We start from the raw sequence: 9,147 nt of genomic DNA, 5'->3' as shown, positions 1-9,147 counted from the left end.
GCCCTCTGCTCTTCCCCAGTAGCATATTGGACACCTTCCGACCTGAGGGGCTCATCTTCCGGCATCATATCTTTTTTCCTTTTTGTACTGTCCATGGGATTTTCATGGCAAAGATACTGGAGTGGGTTGCCATTTCCTTCTCCAGTGGATCACATTTTGTCAGAACTCTCTGCTATGACCTGTCTGTCTTGGGTGTCCCTGCACGGCATAGCTCATAGCTTCATTGAGCTATGCAAGCCCCTTCGCCACGACAAGGCAGTAGTCCATGAAGGAGATAAACATAATACATAAGTAAATATACAATACCAAAAGCAGATTTCCCAATGTGGTAGTAATTACAGGCAAAACACAGGCAGAGGAGAGAACAGTTTCAGTTTCAATTCAGCAGAGAAGTTTTTGAGGGTAAGCTAAGCCACACCCAGACTCCTTGCTGTAAATACTGTTTCAGTTTCCAAACAGTCCCTATTGGCTGACCCAGTTGCCATGTCTCTTCATTGGCTGACCTTGTAACTATGTCTTTGCCAGTAATGAACTCTCATACACACTGACACCAACCATTTTTCCCCTCCAATTTTCAGCCACCTTTTCTATTCAGTGGCATTCATTTTAAACGCTATGCTATGAAAATAGAATTTAATGTAACTAGACCAGGTATTCAACTAGATTCTTCTGCAATAGGTCAACTTGAAGATAGGATGTAATTTATCTTAGTTATGGCACACTTTTCTTTTTCTGACATGCGTTTCTCATGTATTTTTTTGCCAGTTCCCTGCCAAATATACAGGACTTTGCAAATATATGTTTCCTTTGGTTGGCTAATCTATCTCCAATCAATTGCATTCCAGTAAAAGTTATACTTTTTTATTTTCTGTATTTTCAAATATTCCCCATATTCTGGTAGCTATTTTATCAGGATGCTGCAAGGCAATCTGAGTTTTACTAGTCTTCGATGACGAACTTCTTTCATAAATCCTAGTATTTCTCTTGGCAGTTCTTTCTGTGTGATAGTATGATTCCTGCCTTCTCAACAGATAACTGTTGAATTCAGCATGAAAAAAGGCTTTCACATTATAATACATAATACATCATGATTATATCATCCTTACTACGTTGTTTCAATAATTCGGTAGTCTTTGTGGAAAGTACATAACTCTGGGAACTCTCAACAGACTTCTCAGTACTTCTGATTGTACAATTCTCGAAGTATTATAATGTGAAAGCCCAACTATATTAGAAAGAGGTATGACTGTAATTCTATGGTCCCTGAAGGAGTAACCAAGAGTTGATAAAATACGTAAATTCTCTCTATCTGAGCAAGGAATCCAACTGCCACAGAGTCTCCCAATATTATTAGAGACAAAAGTCAATGTTTGCCAGTCAATCTCATTAGATGTACCAGCCCAGGAAATAAGTCCCATCAGAAAATTAAAGCTACTTTTATTAAGATTGGCTATAATAATAGAATCTTGCAATACTCATTACGCTGCACTTCTTCATTTTTATCCTTCAACTTCGGGAGTCATTTCTGAATGTTATCTTGTTTCTCTTGGCTTAAAAAAAATGCTTCAAACCCTTTTGCCTTAATAATGATTCCTGATCATTTTTATCAAGGTCATCTTCACTACTTCTATTGCACTGTGCCTGGAAAAATCAGGGAGTGCAAACGTTTGCATTTACTAACATATGCTAACTAGTAATTTTTCAGCTGGAAATTAATTCCCTTTCCCTGAAATCTGCCTTCAGTTATGTCTTTCCTCAAAACTTGGCGCAACAAGACAGTTCTTCCTTAATCAAAATTAGAGTCCATGCAGTAGTCCATTCGTAGTGCTAAACAAGTATTCTTCAATTGTTGGAAATGCAGTAGCCTTACCCCCAAAATAAGCTCTAGTTAAGACCCCGCCCACTCCATTGCACTTGGTTGCACAGGGTGGGGTGTGTTGTGGTCTGCCAGCAGCCCATGGACCTGGCAGTGGAGTTGGACAGTGAAGAGGCTGGGGAGGACAATGGGCCAGTCCTGGAGTCAGGGGAAGGCCCGGACAAGGGCTCTGCATCAGAGGCAGAGATGAGGCCAGGGCCATTTGAGAGCAATGCACGGACTCCGGAGCCTCCAGAGACGGACAGCAGAGAGGCACAGGAACAGGAAGAGCACGCCTGCGAAGAGCTGCCAGAAGGCAAGAGCAGCTGAAGAAAAAAGGAGTAAGGTGAGAAGATGACTGGCCACTCCCATAAGGCTTAAAAGAGCAGCAACAAGCCGTTGGGTTCTTTGTAGAAAAGCAACATTCATTTCCATGCTTCTTGTCAGTGTCTCTTGAACTTTGTAAGGTTTTTGCCAAGAAAGGCATTTGGCAGGTTGCCAAAGACATCAAAGGTTGGTGATAAGACTGAGGGACTGGTTATTAAGAATTTTGTTTTGGACTAAGCTGAGAATGAATTAATTCTCAGCTGTTTTAATAAAATAAGTTTGTTGAGGACTGAATTGTGTTTAGTAATCACTACTTAGGCCTTGGTCACAACAGGGTGAGGCGCAGGGGTAAAAATCAAGCTAGGGTAGGGATGGGCGTGGTGGAGCTGCCCTACTTACCTGCATCCAGGCCACACACACCCCGACACCTGCCCACTTCTTCTGCGGCTGCTTGCCACCGCTTGCGCACATCACCCCTGGCCTCCGTTTCACTATCAGAGGTCTTTCCGGCAATGGTTTGATAAACTATTAACAGCATTTCAAAGGGAGAAAAATAAGTCACATTAAAATAAAAAAAACCTCTATGTTAGTTAGTGTTAAGTTCGGGTATTGACGAGGCAGGAGACCAGGTTAGTGACAACAGCTCTTTAATATAGTGTGACCCAGCGAAACTCTGGAGAAAAACCTCTCCTTATATACACTTCAGCCTGAGGCTGCAACCAATCAGGAACGAGATATTTCCCGCCTAAAACTCCCGCCAAAACTTACAGTAATACATTACACTCCTTCCCTCCCAGAAGGCACTTTGCCAATATTTGCATATTACTTCTCTACGTAGTCCTGCAGGTACGTGCGCCTCCTGACTCTCCCGGACCTGCGCAGTTCACTTTCTGGAGTTGAGTCGAGCTTGCCGGAGGGACTTGTCGTTCCTCTGAGCTCCTCCTCCCGCCATCCGCCCTGGATTATTCGCCGGCTCGGACCTGCTGTCCTCTAGAGGGACCTGAGGGTGTCGCTGGACCTCGCCTGACTCAGATAAGTCTCTGTTTGGTTCTATGCTTTCTGTTTGTTCTCGGCTCCAGTCAGCTGTGGGGTTAATTAAATCATAGTCAGGGCTGGTCTCGCCTAATTCTGCCTTATCGCTCAATCTGTTTCTTAATTGATCTATGTGGCGCCTCCAAACTCTGCCATCGTCTATTTCCACTAGATAAGATTTGGGGCCCGTTTGTCTATGACTATCCCCTCTTCCAGTTTGGGCCGTCGCTGTAATTATGTGCCCACACTGAGTCTCCTATGTTTAATTCCCGGATTCTATCTGGTTTTGTTTTGAACCCGTCCTGCACGTAGTTGGTGTAGCCGGTCTAGCGGGCACCGTAGCTTCCGCCCCATTAATAGCTCGGCTGGGCTGCGGCGGTGGCCACACAGGGGTCCTGTGTTGACGGTTAGGAATGCGTCGATTTGTGCCTGCCAGTCTCCGGGGCTGCTTCGTGATAGCGCTTCGCACTCCGAACAAAGCGTTCAGCAAGGCCGTCCGGCGCAGGGTGGAACGGCGCTGAGAGGGCATGTCGGATGCCCTCTTCAGCCAGGTACCCTTCAAATAATGCTGCGGTGAACTGTGGGCCGTTATCGGACACGAGGGTGTCCGGTAGCCCGTGCGTGGCGAAAAGGTGTTTTAGTGCTGAAATGACAGCTCCCGCGGTTGTGGATTTCATTAGGATGATCTCCAGCCATTTGGAGAATACATCCACCACAATTAGAAATGTTTGGCCGTGGAAGGGGCCGGCAAAATCAATGTGTATGCGGGACCAAGGCCCTTGGGGTTTCTCCCACTCCAAAACTGGGGCCGTGGGTGGTAGTGGTCTGGATTCCTGACATACCTGGCATCGGCCAACCCTGTCACTGATTTCCTGTCCATTAGGGGCCACCAGACATAGCTCCTGGCTAGCCCTTCATCCTTACAATTCCTGGGTGACCCTCATGCAGTAGTTCCAGGACTTTTTCTCAGCTTCTCTGGAACTACCACCCTATCCCCCAGAGCAGGCACCCCTTGCACAGACAATTCCCTTTTTCTTTACAAATTCTCTAAAACGGTCCCGCGCAGCGGCCATCCCTTTGAACCCAACCGATTACAGTTCTTAAAACGACGTCCCGGTAGGAGGCCCGAGCCACTTCCTGCGATGTGACTGGCCCAGAGTCCCAAGAGTCAATTAGTAGAACGGGGGTGCCCGGAGTAGGGTCCTCGATTTCCCCGGGCAATGGGCATCTGCTCAGTGCGTCCGCATGCCCCAGCTCTTTCCAGGTCGATGCTGTAGTTTGTAGAGTAGGCGGCCAAAAATAGTCCATCTGGTCAGCCGGGTGATAGTGCCACTGGCGTTGGGCGGTCGCCAGCCAGTAACCCAATAGCGGTCTGTGGTCAGTGATAATTTCAAAGTCTCTCCCAAAACGTATTCGTGAAATTTTTCACCCCTGACACTATTGCGAGAGCCTCCCTATCTAGCTGGCTGTAATTTCTCTCAGCCGGGACATCGTTCGTGAATAGAACGCTATAGGGGCTTCAGTGCCGTTTGGGAGTCTGTGGCTAAGTACAGCTCCTACTCCATAGGGGACGATCACAAACCAATACTAACGGCAGTCTGTTGTTGTATTGTATTAACAGGCTATCGCTTGATAGCAAACTTTTACTGCCTCAAATGCCCTATTCTCTGACTTCCCCACGACCAAACAGTGTTTTTCCAAGCAATTTATGCAGCGGTTCAGCAACGGTTGCCTTGTCTTTTAAAAACACGGCGTAAAAGTTTACCAGACCCAGGAAAGCCTGGAGTTCTGTCTTGTTTTTGGGTGCTGGGGCTCTCTTTATCGCCTTGACTTTGCTCTCAGTGGGGTGAATCCCTTTTATGTCTATTCTATAGCCCAAAAATTCAACAGATTCGACCCCTATCTGACACTTGCTTGCTTTGACTTTTAATCCTGCCGCCCTAAAAATTGCCAAAACTTTCCTTAATCGCTTCCCAGTTCTCTTAAATCTTCCCTGATACCAACACATCATCGAAATAGGGCACGACTCCGGTAACCCTTGTAGGAGTCGCTCCATCAAATTTTGAATAGCCCGGGGCCACACTCACCCCGAACTGTAACCGGGTGCACTTAAAGGCACCCCGGTGCGTTACAATGGTCTGGGCTTCAGCTGTGCTAGCATCTACGGGTAGCTGTTGGTACGCTTGTGCCAAGTCTAATTTGGCGAAAACTTGTCCGTGCCCTAGTGAGTGCAATAAGTGTTGCACTACTGGAACTGGGTAGGCGCTCTTTTGCAATGCTTTGTTCAAGGTAGCCTTGTAATCAGCGCAAATTCTTATGGACCCGTCTGGTTTTATAGGGTGACGATTGGCGTCTCCCATTTGGCATGGTCAACTGGCACTAGTATCCCTGGCTGACTAATTTATCTAACTCTTTGTCGATTTTAGGTTTGAGTGCAAAGGAACCCTCCTTGCCTTTAACCTAATGGGAGCTATTTGGGGTCTAAATTGAAGGAGATAGGGGTCCCTTGTACTTGCCTAAACGGTCCTCGAATCGCCTGCGAATTCCTCCATTAGGGCGTTTTGCAGGTTGCATCCGCTCCGTGGACGCCAGTCACCCCATTCCCAACGCCTGAACCAGTCTAGCCCCAGCAAGCTTGGCAAGGTTCCCTCGACTAACGTGATGGGCAGGGTCTTTTCGTATGTCCCGTACTTGACCTCGACGGTCGTTGTCCTCGAACAGGGATGCGGTTGCCCTGGTAATCCTGCACCCGGAGCCGTTGTTTCTGTAGCTTGCGCTTTGCGATGTGCGGCAAGGCTTTCACAAAAGTGTCCCAGGACATGATTGTGATTGCTGATCCTGTGTCTACTTCCAGTTGGCACGGTACGCCTTCAATTGTCGGGTTTGTGAAGATCTTTTCTTGATGCGGGTAGCTGCGTGGTCTATGGTAACAGTCATTCGGTTTGACTTCGCGCTCTTTCTTTCCTGGCCAATCGCTGGTCGCCTTGCCGATCTCGCGCCTGATTGGCTGGTTTGAAATTTCGGAATGTGGGGTTTGCATCTCTGACTCAGAGCCGCTCTGATTGGCCGATTTGAATTTTCGGGAAGGTTGGGGTGCTCGGCAGACTTGAGCCAGGTGCCCCTTCCTTTCACACCGCCGGCAAATGGCGTCCCTGAACTTACATCTTTGGCGCTGATGTCGCCCCCCGCAACTTCCGCATTCCTCCGGGTCTTCCCTTGTCGATTTTCCGGTGTAGTGGACTTCTTCCTCCTCTTCGCTGGTTGACTCACGATAGGTTTCTTCGTGGTGGACTGTGCTCGGCTTTGCGCCCGCCATCGGCGTGAGTCGCTTTTGTAAGGTGTCTGCTGCATGGTTGGACATCTCATGGGCTCTGGCTTCGTCCAGAGCGTTTGCCAATGTCAGGTTGCTCTTGGCTAGCAACCGTCTCCTCAAACGGATGTCTCTGACCCCCCGTATAAGTTGTTCCAGCAGCTCTTCGTCCAGATCGCGGTACTCCAATGCTTGGAGGCTTGTCTCAGGGCTGCCATGTAGTCGCTGATAGACTCGCCTTCTTGTTGCCTGCGCTCCCCAAACTCGCATCCGAACGTATTTGGACGGGGCCGGTGCGAAGTGATTCTTCAGGAGGGTCTGAAGGGTCTGCCACGACACGGAGTGTAGCGGTGTTGGCTCCGCCAGGGCTTCTGCGACGGCGATGACTGCGGACCCACAGTGGCTTATGAAGTAAGCCCGTTTGCGGTTGTCGGAGACTCCTGTAGCTCGCTTGCCTCCAGGAAACTTTCGAAACGGGTCATGTATATTCCCCATGTTTCCTGGGCAGGGTCAAACGGAGTGGGTGGCGTGTAGCCGGTCATCGCTGCATTCGCTATCACCTTGCTGGGTTTGATTCTCGTAGTGAGTTCAGCTCTGTTCTGGTGCTCTGCCTCAAGATCCCACCTTCGTCGCCAATGTTAAGTTCGGGTATTGACGAGGCAGGAGACCAGGTTAGTGACAACAGCTCTTTAATATAGTGTGACCCAGCAAAACTCTGGAGAAAAACCTCTCCTTATATACACTTCAGCCTGAGGCTGCAACCAATCAGGAACGAGATATTTCCCGCCTAAAACTCCCGCCAAAACTTACAGTAATACATTACAGTTAGCAAGTATAAAATACTACAAAGGTCATATTGTTGGTACTACAAAGTCCATGTTGTGTGGTCTTCAGGTATGAACTCGGTTGTGCTTTTTGCTCTTGGAGTTTAAACCAACATCAACATTCTGCCAATAGCTTAATATTAAAGTACAAAATAAATCTTTGGGTATTTATGTAGGCAGTTGTTGCATTTTCTTTTTTGCTTGGCTTCGTTGCAGTTGCATCTTTCAAAATAATATATAGTTATCAAAAATAAGTTGACAAATTGGAATGTTTGAGGTATATCCTTTCAATTTTTGTAATATTTAGATGGAACATTCAATCATGACAGTCTTCAATTTAATGGGTGTGCATTATTTTATATTTTAAGGAATAAAGTTGATTTGTGCTATGTTGAGGCTATACACATAGCTGGTCAGCAATTAATTAAATCAAGCACATTTTCCCCAAGGTTACGTTGTAGTTGTGGGGGGCATTCATGCTATCTATTGCAAGTATGCAGTGATAGGATAGGATAGGATAGGATAGGATAGGATAGGATAGGATAGGGTAGGCTAGGGTAGGCTAGGGTATGGTACGGTAGGGTAGGGTATGGTAGGGTAGGTAGGATAGGGTAGGGTAGGGTGGAATAGAGTGGAATGGATTGGATTGGATTAAATTGGATTGGATTGGATTGGATTGGGTTGGAATGGAATGGAATAGAATAGAATAGAATAGAATAGAATAGAATAGAATAGAATAGAATAGAATAGAATAGAATAGAATAGAATAGAACAGAATAGAATAACCTGATTTGGCCAAAGTGTGATTAGACACGGAAGGAATTTGTTTCTGATGCAGAGGCTCTCAATGTACATGCAAAGCATCAGCGTAATAATAATAATAATAATAATAATAATAATAATAATAATAATAATAATAATAATAATAATAATAATAATAATAATAAACCAGTTAGAGGGGATAATAGAGAAAATGAGAAGGATAATAATAGTATTACAGCAGGGGGTGAAATGCTCCCAGTTTGGACTGGATCGCCTGATTCGGTAGCGATGGTGGCAGGTGGTTCGGAGAACTGGTAGCAAAAATCTCTGCCCCCTCCATGCCCAGCTGAGCTGCGCAATCATCAGAGGTTTGGGGTTTTTTTACTTTTAAAAGCTTGCTTTCTTCCGTCTAAAAACATGCTTTTAAAAGTTAAAAAAAAGCCTCTGATGATCGCATGGCTCAGCTGGGATTGCCAGAGCTTTTTAAAAGCATTTTTTACAACCTCTTCCGCTGAAGAGATTGTAGAAAAAATGCTTTTAAAAGTAAAAAAAAAAAAGTTGGCACACCCACCCAGTCACATTACCACCACCACCACCAAGCTACGCCCGCAGAACCGGTAGTAACAGATTTTACATTTCACCACTGTATTACAGCCATACAATATGAGTGAATATACAGTATTTAGACATAACTGTGAGGATTAGGTGTTCTGCAGAGTGAAGGGAAAAACTGTTTCTGTGTCTAGTTGTTTTGACACGTAATGTCCTGTAGCAACATCCCAAGAGAAGGAGTTGAAACAGTTTAGGTCCAAGATGTGAAGGGTCTGTAGCTATTTTCTCAGCCTTCCTTCTGACCTGTACAAAATACAGGTCTTCTTTGGAAGGTAGGCTGGTTTGCAAGTGTTTTTCTGCAGTCCTAACTATGAGCTGGAGTCTGTACCTGTCCTGCTTAGTAGCTGAATCAAACCAAAAAGTTATAGAAGTTCAAATGACAGATTCAGTAATTCCTCCGTAGAACTGTATCAACAGCTCCTGGG

The sequence above is a fragment of the Ahaetulla prasina genome, chromosome 7, assembly GCF_028640845.1.
Source record: "Ahaetulla prasina isolate Xishuangbanna chromosome 7, ASM2864084v1, whole genome shotgun sequence".
NCBI classification, from domain to species: domain Eukaryota; kingdom Metazoa; phylum Chordata; class Lepidosauria; order Squamata; family Colubridae; genus Ahaetulla; species Ahaetulla prasina.
The sequence above is the reverse complement of the archived record's forward strand: the minus strand, read 5'-3'. Positions refer to the sequence as shown.